The sequence below is a fragment of the Carassius auratus genome, chromosome 32 (assembly GCF_003368295.1).
Source record: "Carassius auratus strain Wakin chromosome 32, ASM336829v1, whole genome shotgun sequence".
NCBI lineage: Eukaryota > Metazoa > Chordata > Actinopteri > Cypriniformes > Cyprinidae > Carassius > Carassius auratus.
The window spans coordinates 24,937,312-24,955,882 of NC_039274.1; positions in this window are offsets into that span (position 1 = coordinate 24,937,312).

Here is an 18,571-nt window from a genome sequence, read left to right on the forward strand (position 1 = left end):
ATCAAATTTTTGTCATGTCGCCATGGAAACGCCCTTTAACAAAAACTCAGATCTCCAAAAGTTTAACATTGCACAGGCCTTTAGATTAGACTGACCACAAAATATGTTAATCTCAAAAAAATTATAGGAGTAGTTTTGTCGCTTGTAAAACATGTCACTTCCTGTTGCCAATAGGTGGCGCTATGACTATACTGAATGTGGGCATGTAGATCTGTTAAGGGCAGAAGTTTATCTAACATGTGAAGTTTGGGGCAGATTGGACATTGTATGTCTGAGTTACAGCAACTTCCTTTTTCATGGCGAAACATCGAAATTTGTCAGGCCGCCATGGACACGCCCTTTAACGAAATCTAAGATCTTCGCAATTTAACATCGCAAAGGGCTTAGATTACACTGACCAGGTTTGGTGTTGATCTGAATAAATCTCTAGGAGGAGTTCGTTTAAAGTACAACCCCTGAAAATGGCAAAAACAACGCCAATATTGCAGAGAGAAATTCTAAATAACCGACTTCCTGTTGGGATTCGGATTTCGTCCAAGATACTTTTTTGTAGGTATTGGTGTGTTACATGTGTGTACGATTTTTTGTACATGTACGTGAAACATAGCTCGAGGCGCACTCTGTTGAAAGTGTATAGGTGGCGCTATCGAGCCATTTTGCCACACCTGATGGAATTTTGGCCTTCAGATGTGTTCAGGCCAGGACTCTTATCACACATGTGAAGTTTGGGGAAGATCGGACATTTTATGCTGAGTTATAACATCTTTTATTCCCATGGCGAGACATCGAACTTCGTGACGGCGCCATGGACACGCCTTTTAACGAAAACTCAAGATCTTCACACTTAACATCGCACAGGCCTTTAGATTAGACTGACCACAAAAAATACATTGATGTCATAAAATTTCTAGGAGTAGTTTGTCGCAGTGTAAAATATGTCACTTCCTGTTGCCAATAGGTGGCGCTATGACTATAACTGAATATGGGCATGTCAATCTGTTCAGGTCAGGAGTCTCATCAAACATGTGAAGTTTGGGGCAGATTGGTCATTGTATGTCTGAGTTATAGCAACTTCCTGTTTCATGGCGAATCATCGAAATTCGCCAGGCCGCCACGGACACGCCCATTAACGAAAACTCAAAAGCTTCGCAATTTAACATCGCAAAGGCCTTCAGATTAGGCATACCAAATTTGGTGTTGATCTGAATGAATCTCTAGGAGGAGTTCGTTAAAATACAACGCATGGAAATGACAAAAATGACACAAAATTTGCTCATAATATTAGTAATAACCGACTTCCTGTTGGGTTTCGGATTTTGCTCCAAGAGACTTTTTTGTAGGTATTGGAGAGTTACATGTGTATACCGATTTTCATACATGTACATGAAACATAGCTCGAGGCGCACACCGTTGAACGTGTATAGGTGGCGCTGTTGAGCCATTTTGCCACACCCACTTCTGACACCCATATCAGACGTAAATTTTCGCCAGTTCTGAGGTGTGTGCAAAGTTTCATGACTTTTCGAGCATGTTTAGGCCCTCAAAAATGCGATTCATTTTGGAGAAGAAGAATAATAATAATAAATATAGCTGCAAGCAGCGATAGCGGGCTCAAGCCACCAATGCCATCGCCACCCCCGGTGGCATCAGGTAAACTGTGCCCAGCGGGCACATGCATTCACAATATCCCTCTGGCAGTGAGGTTTTAAAAGGATACGGCAGTTAAAGGGTTAATCCGAATTCATCTAGACGTTAAAATAACATTCACAGAACAATATATATAACTTAGTAACACTTTACAATAAGATTTCATTTATAAACATTATGTCAACATGAACAATATTTATATAGCATTCATTCATGTCAGTTAATATTCCAAACTTAAACATTAAAACATTGTTTTATTGTGATTTTTTTCCAAGCACATTTTACCAATTCCAAAACATATCAATCTTAATAACTACCATTATTTTTTATTTAATCATTTACGAGTGCTATTCAATAGTCCAGGAAAGCTGGAAGAGAAAAACTCCTTATATTCATGTGCAGAATTATTAGGCATGTTTTCTTTACAGATGAAATGCGCTAAAAAAAGAGTTTTAACTCAAACTGTAAAGTCCCCATGTAATACCCATGAGAAATATCAAACACAAATGCAATACAGAAATGGATAAGTTAAGACTTGACCATTGTACAAAAATGCTGACTGGGTCATGAGGTCAGAAAAGAAGAAGAAAAAAACAGGTTAAGAAGAACTGACAAAAAGAATTGCAAAATAATTAGGAATTAATGTGAAGATTAATTTTTAGTCAATTCTGCAAGACAGACTTTCAGGAAAGGAGGTGAAATAAAAATGAGCTCCTAAATCTTAATCCCGGATTCTGGAAGATATATTCCTCAAACCATCAGACAAGAGGAGGTGGTGCTGGTTCTTCACGGGTCACTCTAATCTGTTCATAAAGCATATATATAAAGTCTTAATATATAGTATTTCACAATACTTCATGGTATTCTAATTAAATAATTTTTTGGAATCTTAGATCTCTCAGAACCTGACACATTGTAATTCTGAGACTCCAGGAAAGTGGCAGTTCTGTAAAATGTTGGCGATGGAGACTAAATACTCCCTGATAGTTTCACACCTAATTCACTTAACGCACACACACACACACACACACACACACACACACACACACATTACCCGCAGTGACAGAGGGACAGAGTGACATCAGATGTATGATAGTTTTTTAATTTTCTATCATAGTGTTCTATAGTCATGCAACTATGCATATTTCCTCAGAATGACTTGTCTTCTATGTGTACATTTTTTTGAAGTGTTTAGAAGCTGCACTTAAAAAAAAAAGACATTTACTGGTTACTTTCTTACTGTTATTTAAAAAAATCAGCACGACAAAATCATTCAAGCTATCCAAATTCATCCGCACCTGTTCTGTAAGATAAATTCTTTAAACAGTGGTAAAAGAGGATGTGGTGCTGATCCTTCAAGAGTCACTCAAAACTTATCTGTCCATAAAGCCTATTAAGAATTATTCTTAATATACAGTTCACAATACTTCAGCTTGTTATTCTAATTAAGTGAGGGTCATTTTATCAGTAAAATACATAAAATTCATATTATTTTTCTTTGAAAGAGTTCTATAAATGATTTAAATCATACTTGTTTCTACAATAATTATTTAAAAGTAATCCTATAGCTCCATCTGGTGGCCATTATTGGTACTAAGAATTGCAAGTTTGATTTAAAAGTTATGAAAGTTTTTAATTTTAAACTTACTGTGCTTCCTTCAAATTATGACTTCTACGTATATAAAAAATTATGAAGAGTTGGAAAGAAAAATTTTAAAGATATAGTAAAATAACTATTGTATTTTTTAATGTTACTTTAAATAAATCGCTATGGCCACACCATTTAAGGTATCCTAAACCCATTCGCAATTTAACATCTTCAGTATATTGGCTTCATGTTAAAAAAGTTTGGTGTGAACTACTTGTGTCTTTTTGGAGGAGTATGAATTCATTTACAGGCTGATTTTATCATGAATCCACAATAAAATTTCTGAGTTCTGTATCAATCTGTGTTGTTGTTTGTTTATTTTTATCTTTTATTTTTCATAGGAAGATAACTGACCCTTTACTCCCCTTTTAATAAATTTGCTTATAAACCAAGAACAAGCTATTTATAGCTGTATTTATAAACTGCCTACTACTGACTATTAATATTGGGACAAGGTTTATAAAGCATGAACTGACTATTTACTAATGAGTGCAGTTATTATAAAGTGTTATCAATGCATTTGCTAATGTTAACAAATTAGACATTATTTTACAGTGTTATCAAATCCCTTAAATGATTTGTAAGTGTTTTGTAATGATTTTATTGACCTGTAAGCATTTGTGAAAGTTCTGCTTGCATTACAGCTTAGTCTTGATCTGTGAGCTGAACAGTTTTACTGTTACATCCATGAGATTATGTAAATTCAAATAAATATCATGTCACAGGATGTCAGAGGTCAGTATCAAATTAGTTTGAAATTATTATTTGCAGCACAAATAAGGTTTTTTAGGATTTTTAAAAATTCCTAAAACTGTCAGAAAAGGATAAGGCCTAAGATTTCTATGTGAGTGGCTAAATTTATTTGTTTTTATAAACTATAATGCATAAACTATGAAATTATACAAAATGTATAAAAAAGTACAACAGTTATTCTTTTGCAATGTTTTTTATTTATTTATTTTATTATTTTTTTTTTTTTTGGGGATTTACATTTAAAAAAAATTAGCCTACTGCAATCATTCTAAACAGCTTGAATAAAACCTGTTAATATTTATTATAGACCACTGTAACTGTGTATAATCTAACAAACAAGTTTATTATGAAAATAAAAGTGTGTACACCAGATAAATTGGACGATAAAGAAATTGCTAACAATAGTATAATAGAGCATGTTTTAGGTTTTTAGGCGTTTAGTTGCAGAAATGGACACATCAAATGTAAAATAAAATGTAATTGATTTAATTAAATATAGATTAAGTCTTGTTAGAGCAAAATAATAAATAAATACGTACACACATTAAAAAAGCAGCCAATGAATGAGTTTCATTTTTTATATAGATTAAAACTGAAGACAGAAGCAGCTGGTATATGCGGTCACTTAATATTAAAATCCAGTAGATCCACTTCAGATTTATTTCTCAACAGTTTATGTTCAAGTGGCTGTTTTCATTCATATTCGCCAAGCTATTATGTATTTTGAAATAATCTTGTCCGTGATGTGTTCGTTCTTACGACGAAAGGCAGAATCCTGCAGCTCGAGAGATCTATGTTATTCTGCCAGTCGCGCTTTCAAATAGTCTTGCACACTTAAACAGGTCACAAACACCTGCATTTAGCTCTTGTTGTGTTATAATGTGTGTATTGTGTGCATTTATGGCAATAATTAATTTTAAAAAGCTCTTAAACAAGAATAAATTCGTTTGTTTTGAACTTGTGACACTGTGCGCGCTGATCGGAGGCAGTGTTTTCAGATAGGCAGCCGCGAATATTTTCATTTTCACACAAACAGTTCAAAAACATCTGAATTTAGCTCTTGTTATGTTCTAATTGGTGAATTGTGTGATATCGTTGCACTACTTTATTTTTAATAGCTATAAAACAAGAATAAACTCGTTTTTTCTGAGCTCATCATTCCACACGCTGGTGCTCAGAGCGGTGATTCATCTCTCGTGTTTCTCACGTATCACTGACCACACATCAATTATTAATGAGCCCTGACCTGATAATAATCATATATGTTGGTTTAGCTTGTCAGTGTGAATTAAATCCAAGTATTATTTGTATTTTAACCGATTTAAAAGTGAAACCAAAAGAGAGTCTCCTCCCTTTTTTAGTCCGGTAACTGCACCTGTAGGGGCGCATTTTCTCTCAGACAATGGAAGTCTAAGCACACACACTCAAACAGAGGGACAGAGTGAGATGAGATGTCTGACAGTTTTTTTAATTTTCTGTTATCCATACAGTGTTGTAAAGTCATGAAACTATGCATATTTACTCAGAATAACTTTTTTTTTCTGTATGAAAAAAGGTTTTGAAGTGTTTGGAATTTAAAAATGCAGGAAAATTAATAATTCCATTTTTACTGTCATTTAAAAAAATCACCACGACAAAACCATCCAAGCTATCCAAAACCCATTCACAATTTAAGTTCCTCAATGTTTTTTCAACATGTAGACAAAGTTTGGTGTGTATAGTGTTACTCTCCTCTGAGCAGTATGCATTAATTCACGGCTAAATGTAAAAAACTGGTATTCTATGTGTACATTTTTTTGAAGTGTTTAGAAGCTGCACTTTAAAAAAATAAAAAGACATTTACTGGTTCCTTTTTTACTATTATTTCAAAAAATCACCACGACAAAACCATTCAAGCTATCCAAAATTCATTCACACCTGTTGTGTAAGATTAATTCTTTAAACAGTGGTAAAAGAGGATGTGGTGCTGAACCTTCAAGAGTCACTCAAAACGTATCTGTCCATAAAGCCTATTAAGAATTATTCTTAATATACAGTTCACAATACTTCAGCTTGTTATTCTAATTAAGTGAGGGTCATTTTATCAGTAAAATACATACAATTCATTTTTTTTTTTTTTTAAGATTTCTATAAATGATTTAAATCATACTCGTTTCTACAATAATTATTTAAAAGTAATCCTATAGCTCCCTCTGGTGACCATTATAGGTACTAAGAATTGCAAGCTTGATTTATAAGTTATGATAGTTTTAATTTTATGCTGGCTCTTGAAAATGATAAAGCTATGAAACTTACTGTGCTTCCTTCAAATGATGACTTCTACTTATATAAAAAAATTATGAAGAGTTAGAATGAAAATGTTTAAAGATATAGTAAAATAACTATTGTATTTTTTTATGTTACTTTAATAAATCTCTATGGCAACACCATTTAAGCTATCCTAAACCTATTCACAATTTAACATCTCAGTATATTGGCATCATGTTGAAAAAGCAGTATGGAGTAGTATGAGGAGGAGTATGAATTCATTTACAGGCTGATTTTATCATAAATCCACAATAAAATTTCTGAGTTCTGTATCAATCTGTGTTGTTGTTTGTTTATTTTTATCTTTTATTTTTCATAGGAAGATAACTGACCCTTTACTCTCCTTTTTAATAAATGTGCTTATAAACCAAGGACAAGCTATTTATAGCTGTATTTATAAACTGCTTACTACTGACTATTAATATTGGGACAAGGCTTTATAAAGCATGAACTGACTATTTACTAATGAGTGCAGTTATTATAAAGTGTTATCAATGCATTTGCTAATGTTAACAAATTAGACATTATTTTACAGTGTTATCAAATCCTTAAATGACTCATAAGCATTTGTGAAAGTTCTGCTTGCATTACAGCTTAGTATTGATCTGTGAGCTGAACAGATTTACTGTTACATCCATGAGATTATGTAAATTCAAATAAATATAATGTCACAGGATGTCATAGGTCAGTATCAAATGAGTTTGAAATTATTATTTGCAGCACAAATATTTTTTTTTTTTTTAGGATTTTTAAAAATCCTTAAACTGTCAGAAAAGGATAAGGCCTAAGCTATTTTGAAATAATCTTGTCCGTGATGTGTTCGTTCGTACGACGAAAGACAGAAACCTGCAGCTCAAGAGATATGTTATTCTGCCAGTCGCGCTTTCAAATAGTCTTGCACACTTAAACGGGTCACAAACACCTGCATTTAGCTCTTGTTGTGTTACAATGGGTTTATTGTGTGCATTTGTGGTAATATTTTATTTAAAAAAGCTCTTAAACAAGAATAAATTCGTTTGTTTTGAGCTCGACACTGTACGCGCTGATCGGAGCGGTGATTTCAGATAGGCAGCCACAAATATTTCATTTTCACACAAACAGTTCAAAAACATCTGAATTTAGCTCTTGGTGTGTTCTAATTGGTTGATTGTGTGATATCGCTGTAATAATTTATTTTTAAAAGCTTTAAAACAGGAATAAATTCGTTATTCTGAGCTCTTTACTCCAGACGCTCGTGATCACAGCGGTGATTCATCTCTCCTATTTCTCACGTATCTCTGGCCAGAAATAATTTATCCTTGAGCCCTGAACCGGTAATAATCAGATATGTTGGTTTAGCTTGTCAGTGTGAATTAAATCTAACTATTTATGTGTATTATTAACCGATTTAAAAGTGAAAGTAAAAGTCCGGTAATTGCACCTGTAGGGGCGCAATTTCTCTCAGACAATGGAAGTCTGAAGCACATACACTCAAACAGAGGGACAGAGTGAGATGAGATGTCTGACAGTTTTTTTATTTTCTGTTATCCATACAGTGTTGTAAAGTCGTGAAACTATCCATATTTACTCAGAATGACTTTTTTTCTGTATGAAAAAAGGTTTGGAAGTGTTTGGAATTTAAAAATGCAGGACAATTAATAATTCCATTTTTACTGTCATTTAAAAAAATCACCACGACAAAACCGTTCAAGCTATCCAAAATCCATTGGCAAATTAAGTTGTTTAAAATGTTTTGGCATCATGTAGACAAAGTTTGGTGTGTATAGTGTTACTCTCCTCTGAGCAGTATGCATTAATTCACAGCTAAATGTAAAAAAAAAATCCACATTCAAATCAAAATAGCTGACTTCCTGTTGATCGTAGCTGATGACTGTGAATTAGAAAGTTGTCCGTCTTGATAAGAACAATTTTTGTACCGAGTTTGGTGTCTGTAGCTAAAACTAACCCCCCCACTTTTGACAAAAGGTGGCGCTATAGAGTGCCTCTTCCACGCCCTTTTAAAAGCTTTTTCCATTGTCTAGCTATCAAGAATACTAATATGTGTTTTGAGTTTCATGTAAATCTGAGGTTGTTATCTGCCTCAAAATCACCATAACAGAATATTCAAGTTTGACACGTTGCCATGGCAACAATATATAAGATATCAATATCCCCACAACAGATTTACATCGGCCATGTTTTGTCATTATTCTGATGAAGTTTGAAGCAAATCGAGTAAAAATAAGATGCTGAATTCAAAGCATTTTGAAAATGACACACTTCCTGCTGCCAGTTGGTGGCGCTATAACGTTGACTCTTAATAGTCACATATATACGATCGGTATCATACATCGAACAAACCGATGAAGTTTGATCAAACTCAGGAAATGTATGTGGATGTTATTAGGCATTTCCTGTTTCTCACTTTTTGCCCTAATTTCAACGCCTCGCCACGGGCAAACCGTTCGAGATATCAAAAATCCCCTCGCAATTTTTCATCCCCAATCTCTTGAGATCATGTTCACCGAGTTTGGTGGCAATCAAGTAAAAAACCTATGACAAGTATATCAAATTCCAGAGCATGCTTTTTTTAAACAGCCATGAATAGCTGACTTCCTGTTCGGCGGAGCCTTTGACATAGAGCGCGAAAGTTGTTCAGCTCAATGAGATCTACAAGTGTACTGAGTTTCATATAAATATATGCAAGTGTGTGTGAGCTATGGTTCAAGATTTCTGACTGTGTTCCAGGGGGCGCTGTAGAGCCCCTGTGCCACGCCCGGGTCCCAGTCTCTGTGGCGTCCTGATGGCCGCAGATTCCAATGTGTGTGCCAATTTTCAAGAGTTTTTGAGCATGTTAAGGCCCCCAAAAACCCCCGGAAGGTTTAATAAAAAATAAAAAAAATAATAATAAGAAGAATAATCCTTAGAAGAACAATAGGGCTCTTCGCCCCTTCGGGCTTGAGCCCTAAATATAGCTGCAAGCAGCGATGTCGGGCTCAAGCCATCAGTGCAACGCCACCCTGGTGGCATCGGGAAAACTGTGCCCAGCGGGCATAAGCATTTACAGTAACCCTCTGACAATCAAGTTTTAAGGGATGTGGCAGTTAAAGGGTTAATCCGACCAATCTAGACTTTGAAATCACATACACAGAACAATATATATAACTTTAGTAACACTTTATTTTAAAATGTATAAAAAATGTATAAGGTGTGCATTGTAGCTGACACCTATATGAACACATTACAATTGTTTTGTGACTACAAGTCTTTCTTCTCAAATGCTATTGAGTGGTCGCGAACGCGGATGGGAGAATGGCGCATATTTGTTTTGTTTTTTTTGAGCAACTGGTGCCCCCTCTGGGAGTTGGTGCTCTACGAAGACTGCATACTCTGCATATAGGGAGCGGCGGTACTATCTGGAAGATATATTCCTCAAACCATCGTACAAGTGAAGGTGATGCTAGTCCTTCAAGAATCGCTCAAAACCTTTTCAAGTGTACAGTTTCCTTTTATTGCATCTTGAAATAAATATTTCTGAATTCTGAATCAAACTGGGTTGTGTTTATTGATTTATTTTATAAGACAACTGAAACTTTAATCTCCTTTGTAATATATGTGCTTTTAAACCAAGAACAATGTAATTAGAGATGTATTCCTGCTTAATAATGACTATTATTAAGGGAAAAGGCTTTATAATCATGAACTATTTACTAATGCTTAGCTAATGAGTGCAGTTATTATAAAGTGTTACCAATGCATTTACTAATGTTAACAAATTAGACATTATTATACAGTGTTACCAAACCCTTTAATAATTTATTAGTGTTTTGTAATGATTTTAATGACCTATAAGCATTTGTGAAATAGTTTTGCTTGCATTGCAGCTTAATCTGTCAGTTGAAGAGTTTTACTGTTACATCCATGAGATTAATAAATGTCATGTCATGTCACAGGTTGTCATAGGTCAGTATCAAATGAGTTTGAAATTATAATTTGCAGCACAAATAAGGCTTCTTAGGATGTTTTTAAATCCCAAAAACTGTCAGAAAAGGATAAGGCCTAAGAGATTTCTTAACCTGTAATGAAAGGAAAAAAACACCACCATTAGCAACAACAAAAACAATAACAATTTAAAATATAGATTTTTTTTCCTGATTATTAAAGGAATGATTAGGTCTCTCTCTCTCTCTCTCTCTCTCTCTCTGCCAGACAGCCCCTCCCTACAATCCACACACACTGTCAGTCACCAAAGATTCACAGTCACCAACCCCCTCACACTCACACTCCCCCTCCCTCTCCCCCTCCCTTTCCTCACACAGACGGAGTGGCCAGAGTGAGATCATGTCAGTTGAGAAGTCTGACAGTTTTTTCTTTTCTTTTATCCATACAGTGTTGTAAAGTCATGAAACTATGCATATTTCCTCATAATGATTTGATCTCTGTATGAAAACATGCCTTGAAGTGTTTGGAAGCTGCAATTTAGACATACAATACAATTAATGTTTCCCTTCTTACTGTCATTTCAAAAAATCACCACGTCAAAACCGTTCAAGCTAACCAAAATCCGTTCGCAATTTAAGTTCCTCGATGTTGTTTCTTCATGTAGTCAAAGTTTGGTGTGTATAGTGTACTTCCCATGTGAGGAGTATGCATTAATTCACAACTGTAAAATCTCAAAAATACACATTCAAATCAAAATAGCTGACTTCCTGTTGATCGTAGCTTATGACTGTGAATTAGAAAGTTGTCCGTCTTGATAAGAACAATTTAAGTACCGAGTTTGGTGTCTGTAGCTAAAACTAAATAAAATGCATTATTATTATTATTAGCTGTACACTTGCTAAACATTTTTAAATATAAACTTATGCAATTGTGTGTGTGTGTATATATATATATATATATATATATATATATATATATATATATATATATATATATATAAATTCAAGTGTACAGTTTTCTTTTATTGCATCTTGAAATAAATATTTATGAGTTCTGTGTTTGTTTATTTTATTTATTTTATTTTTTATTTTACATTTTTTTAGGGAGATTACAGCCTTTAATCTCCTCAAAATAAATGTGCATATAAACCATGAACAATTTAATTATAGCTGTATTTATAAAATGCTTACTAAAATATTAATTTTGGGAGAAGGCTATATAAAGCATGAACTGACTATTTACTAATGCTTAGCTAAGAATTGCAGCTATTATGAAGTGTTACCAATGCATTTACTAATGTTAACAATTGAGACATTATTTTAAAGTGTTACCAAATCCTTAAATAATTTAAAAGTGTTTTGTTATGATTTCATTAACCTATAAGCATTTGTGAAATAGTTCTGCTTGCATTAAAGCTTAGTCTTCATCTGTGAGCTGAACAGTTTTACTGTTACATCCTTGAGATTATGTAAATTCAAATAAATGTCATGTCACAGGGTGACAGAGGTCAGTATCAAATGAGTTTGAAATTATTATTTGCAGCACAAATAAGGTTTTTTAGGATTTTTTTTAATCCCTGAAACTGTCAGAAAAGGATAAGGCCTAAGATATTTCTTAAGATGTAATGATAACAGCACAATTAGCAACAACAACAAAAAAATAACTATTTAAAATACAGTTTTTTTTCTGGTGATTAAAGAGATGTTTAAGTCTCTCTCTCTCTCTCTCTCTCTCTCTCTGTCTGTCTGCCACTCAGCTCACACCCCTCCCCCACTCACACTCACACACACACACAGAGTCAGCACACAGAGTGACAGAGTGAGATCAGATGTCTGACAGTTTTTTAATTTTCTTTTAATCATACAGTGCTGTAAAGTCATGAAACTATGCATATTTCCTCAGAATCACTGGTTTTCTAAATTAAAAATGTTTTTTAAAGGTTTGGAAGCTGCAATTTAAAAATACAAGACGATTAATGTTTCACTTTTTACTGTCATTTCAAAAAATCACCACGACAAAACCGTTCAAGCTAACCAAAATCTGTTCGCAATTTAAGTTCCTCGATGTTTTTTCTTCATGTAGACAACGTTTGGTGTGTATAGTGTACTTCCCCTGTGAGGAGTATTCATTAATTCACAACTGTAAAATCTCAAAAATACACATTCAAATCAAAATAGCCGACTTCCTGTTGATCGTAGCTGATGACTGTGAATTAGAAAGTTGTCCGTCTTGAAAAGAACAATTTATGTACCAAGTTTGGTGTCTGTAGCTAAAACTAACCCCCCCACTTTTGACAAAAGGTGGCGCTATAGAGTGCCTCCTTCACGCCCTTTTAAAAGCTTTTGCCATTGTCTAGCTATCACTAATACTGATATGTGTTTTGAGTTTCATGTAAATCTGAGCTTGTTGTCTGCCTCAAACTCACCATAACAGAACATTCAAGTTTGACACGTTGCCATGGCAACACTATATCAGATATCAATATCCCCACAACAGATTTACATCGGCCGTGTTTTGTCATTATTCTGATGAAGTTTTAAGTAAATCGAGTAAAAATAAGATGCTGAATTCAAAGCATTTGGAAAATGACACACTTCCTGCTGCCAGTTGGTGGCGCTATAACGTTGACTCTTAATAGCCACATATATACAATCGGTATCATACAACGAACAAACCCATGAAGTTTGATCAAATTCAGGAAATGTATGTGGATGTTATTAGACATTTCCTGTTTCTCATTTCTCGCCATAAGTTCCATGCCTCGCCACGGGCAAACCGTTCGAGATATCAAAAATCCCCTCGCAATTTTTCATCCTCAATGTCTTGAGATCATGTTCACCGAGTTTCGTGGCGAACGGGTTGAAAACCTCAGAGGAGTATTTCAAATTCCAGAGCATGCTTTTTTTAAACAGCCCTGAATAGCTGACTTCCTGTTGGGCGGAGCCTATGACATAAAGTGTGAAAGTTGTTCGGCTCAATGAGATCTATAAGTGTACCGAGTTTGATATAAATACATGCAAGTGTGTGTGAGCTATGGTTCAAGAATTCTGACTGTCTTCCAGGGGGCGCTGTAGAGCCCCTGTGCCACGCCCGGGTCCCAGCCTCTGCGGCGTCCTGATGGCCGCAGATTCCAATGTGTGTGCCAATTTTCAAGAGTTTTTGAGCATGTTAAGGCCCCCAAAACACCCCGGAAGGTTTAATAAAAAATAAAAATAATAATAACAAGAATAATCCTTAGAAGAACAATAGGGCTCTTCGCCCCTTCGGGCTTGAGCCCTAATAATAATAATAATAATATAGCTGCAAGCAGCGATGGCGGGCTCAAGCCACCAATGCCATCGCCACCCCGGTGGCATCAGGTAAACTGTGCCCAGCGGGCACATGCATTCACAATATCCCTCTGGCAGTGAGGTTTTAAATGATATGGCAGTTAAAGGGTTAATCCGAATCATCTAGACTTTAAAATCACATTCACAGAACAATATATATATATATATATATATATATATATATATATAACTTTAGTAACACTTTACAATAAGATTTCATTTATAAACATTATGTTAACATGAACAATATTTATATAGCATTCATTCATGTCAGTTAATATTCCAAATTAAACATTAATACATTGTTTTATTGTGATTTTTTTCCAAGCACATTTTACCAATTCCAAACCATATCAATCTTAATAACTACCATTATTTTTTATTTAATCATTTATGAGTGCTATACAATAGTCCCAGGAAAGCTGGAAGAGAAAAACAGGTCAGAAGAACTGAAACAAAAAATTTGACAAATGCAATACAGAAATGGATAAGTTAAGACTTGACCATTTACAAAAAATGCTGACTGGGTCATGAGGTCAGAAAAGAGAAGAAAAAAACAGGTCAGAGCTGACAAAAAGAATTGCAAATAATTAGGAATTAATGTGAAGATAATTTTTAGTCAATTCTGCAAGACAGACTTTCAGGAAAGGAGGTGGAATAAAAATGAGCTCCTAAATCTTAATCCCGGATTCTGGAAGATATATTCCTACAAACACGGAAACAAGAGAGGTGGTCTGTTCCTTCACGAGTCACTCTAATCTGTTCATTAAGCCTATATATAAAGTCTTAATATATAGTATTTCACAATACTTCATAGTATTCTAATTAAATAATTTTTTGGAATCTTAGATCTCTCAGAACCTGGCACATTGTAATTCTGAGACTCCAGGAAAGTGGCAGTTCTGTAAAATGTTGGCGCTGGAGACTAAATGCTCCCTGATAGTTTCACACCTAATTCACTTAACACACACACACACACACACACACATTAACCACAGTGACAGAGGGACAGAGTGACATCAGATGTATGATAGTTTTTTAATTTTCTATCATCCATATAATGTTGTATAGTCATGGAACTATGCATATTTCCTCAGAATGACTTGTCTGCTATGTGTACATTTTTTTGAAGTGTTTAGAAGCTGCACTTTAAAAAAATAAAAGACATTTACTGGTTACTTTTTTACTGTTATTTCAAAAAATCACCACGCAAAATCATTCAAGCTATCCAAAATTCATTCACACCTGTTCTGTAAGATAAATTCTTTAAACAGTGGTAAAAGAGGATGTGGTGCTGATCCTTCAAGAGTCACTCAAAACGTATCTGTCCATAAAGCTTATAAAGAATTATTCTTAATATACAGTTCACAATACTTCAGCTTGTTATTCTAATTAAGTGAGGGTCATTTTATCAGTAAAATACATAAAATACATATTATTTTTCTTTGAAAGATTTCTATAAATGATTTAAATCATACTTGTTTTACAATAATTATTTAAAAGTAATCCTATAGCTCCATCTGGTGGTCATTATTGGAACTAAGAATTGCAAGCTTGATTTATAAGTTATGATAGTTTTAATTTTATGCTGGCTCTTGAAAATGATAAAGCTATGAAACTTACTGTGCTTCCTTCAAATGATGACTTCTACGTATATAAAAAATTATGAAGAGTTGGAATGAAAAATTTTAAAGATATAGTAAAATAACGATTGTATTTTTTTATGTTACTTTAATAAATCGCTATGGCCACACCATTTAAGCTATCCTAAACCCATTCGCAATTTAACATCTTCAGTATATTAGCTTCATGTTAAAAAAGTTTGCTGTGAACTTGTGTCTTCTTGGAGGAGTATGAATTCATTTACAGGCTGATTTTATCATAAATCCACAATAAAATTTCTGAGTTCTGTATCAATCTGTGTTGTTGTTTGTTTTTTTTTATTTTTTTATTTTTCATAGGAAGATAACTGACCCTTTACTCTCCTTTTTAATAAATGTGCTTATAACCCAAGAACAAGCTTTTTATAGCTGTATTTATAAACTGCTTACTACTGACTATTAATATTGGGACAAGGCTTTATAAAGCATGAACTGAATATTTACTGTTTGAGTTTGAAATTATTATTTGCAGCACAAATAAGGTTTTTTAGGATTTTTAAAAATCCCTAAAACTGTCAGAAAAGGATAAGGCCTATAAGATTTTATGTGAGTGGCTAAATTTATTTGTTTTTATAACTATAATGCATAAACTATGAAATTATACAAAATGTATAAAAATGTACAACAGTTATTCTTTTCCAATGTTTTTTATTTATTTATTTAATTTTTTTTTATTTTATTTACATTTCAAAACATTTGCCTACTGCAATCATTCTAAACAGCTTGAATAAAACCTGTTAATATTTATTATAGACCACTGTAACTGTGTATAATCTAACAAACAAGTTTATTATGAAAATAAAAGTGTACACCAGATAAATTGGACGATAAAGAAATTGCTAACAATAGTATAATAGAGCATGTTTTAGGTTTTTAGGCGTTTAGATGCAGAAATGGACAAATCAAATGTAAAATAAAATGTAATTGATTTAATTAAATATAGATTAATTCTTGTTAGAGCAAAATAATAAATAAATAATAAAATACGTACACACATTAAAAAAGCAGCCAAGATGAATGAGTTTCATTTTTTATATAGATTAAAATTGAAGACAGAAGCAGCTGGTATATGCGGTCACTTAATATTAAATCCAGTAGATCCACTTCAGATTTATTTCTCAACAGTTTATGTTCACGTGGCTGTTTTCGTTTATAGTCGCCAAGCTATTATGTATTTTGAAATAATCTTGTCCGTGATGTGTTCGTTCGTACGACGAAAGCAGAATCCTGCAGCTCGAGAGATATATGTTATTCTGCCAGTCGCGCTTTCAAATAGTCTTGCACACTTAAACGGGTCACAAACACCTGCATTTAGCTCTTGTAGTGTTACAATGGGTTTATTGTGTGCATTTGTGGTAATATTTTATTTAAAAAAGCTCTTAAACAAGAATAAATTCGTTTGTTTTGAGCTCGACACTGTACGCGCTGATCGGAGGCGGTGGTTTCAGATAGGCAGCCGCAAATAATTCATTTTCACACAAACAGTTCAAAAACATCTGAATTTAGCTCTTGGTGTGTTCTAATTGGTTGATTGTGTGATATCGCTGTAATAATTTATTTTTAAAAGCTTTAAAACAGGAATAAATTCGTTTTTTCTGAGCTCTTTACTCCAGACGCTCGTGATCACAGCGGTGATTCATCTCTCCTATTTCTCACGTATCTCTGGCCAGAAATAATTTATCCATGAGCCCTGAACCGGTAATAATCAGATATGTTGGTTTAGCTTGTCAGTGTGAATTAAATCTAAGTATTTATTTGTATTTTTAACCGATTTAAAAGTGAAAGTAAAAGTCCGGGAATTGAACCTGTAGGGGCGCTATTTCTCTCAGACAATGGAAGTCTGAAGCACATATACTCAACCAGAGGGACAGAGTGAGATGAGATGTCTGACAGTTTTTTAATTTTCTGTTATCCATACAGTGTTGTAAAGTCGTGAAACTATCCATATTTACTCAGAATGACTTTTTTTCTGTACGAAAAAAGGTTTTGAAGTGTTTGGAATTTAAAAATGCAGGAAAATTAATAATTCCATTTTTACTGTCATTTAAAAAAATCACCACGACAAAACCGTTTAAGCTATCCAAAATCCATTGGCAATTTAAGTTGTTTAAAATGTTTTGGCATCATGTAGACAAAGTTTGGTGTGTATAGTGTTACTCTCCTCTGAGCAGTATGCATTAATTCGCAGCTAAATGTAAAAAAAAATCCACATTCAAATCAAAATAGCTGACTTCCTGTTGATCGTAGCTGATGACTGTGAATTAGAAAGTTGTCCGTCTTGATAAGAAAAATTTTTGTACCGAGTTTGGTGTCTGTAGCTAAAACTAACCCCGCCACTTTTGACAAAAGGTGGCGCTATAGAGTGCCTCTTCCACGCCCTCTTATGAACTTTTGCCAGTGTCTAGTTATCATAAATACTGATATGTGTTCTGAGTTTGATGAAATTCTAAGCATGTTATATGCCTCAAAATCACCTGAGAAGTATTCCAGTTTAACATGTTGCCACGGCAACAATATTTTTAGATATCAATATCCCCCCAGCAGATTTATATCGGCTGTGTTTTAACATTATTCTGATGAAGTTTGAAGCAAATTGAGTAAAAATAAGATGCTGAATTCAAATCATTTTGAAAATGACACACTTCCTGCTGCCAGTTGGTGGCGCTATAACTTTGACTCCTAATAGTCACATATATGCGATCGACATCATACAACGAATAATCTGATGCAGTTTGATTAAAATCAGGAAATGTATGTGGATGGTATTAGACACTTCCTGTTTCTCATTTCTCGCCATAATTTCAACACCTCGCCACGAGCAAACCGTTCGAGATATCAAAAATCCCCTGGCAATTTTTCATCCCCAATGTCTTGAGATCATGTTGACCGAATTTGGTGGCAATCGGCAAAAAAACCTATGACAAGTATTTCAAATTCCAGAGCATGCGCTTTTTACATAACTCTAAATAGCTGACTTCCTGTTGGGCGGAGCCGAATGACATGCAGTACGAAAGTTGTTCAGCACGATGAGATCTATATGTGTACTGAGTTTCATATTAATACGAGCAAGTATGTGTGAGCTATACATCAACATTTATGACTGTGTTCCAGGGGGCGCCATAGAGCCCCTGTGCCACGCCCGGGTCCCAGCCTCTGCAGGCTCCTAAAGGCCACAGATTCCAAAGTGTGCGCAAATTTTCAAGAGTTTTTGAGTATGTTAAGGACCCCAAAAGCCCCCACAACTTTGACGAAAAATATGAATACTAAACCCTAAATATCCAACTTCCTGTTGGGCGGAGCCTATG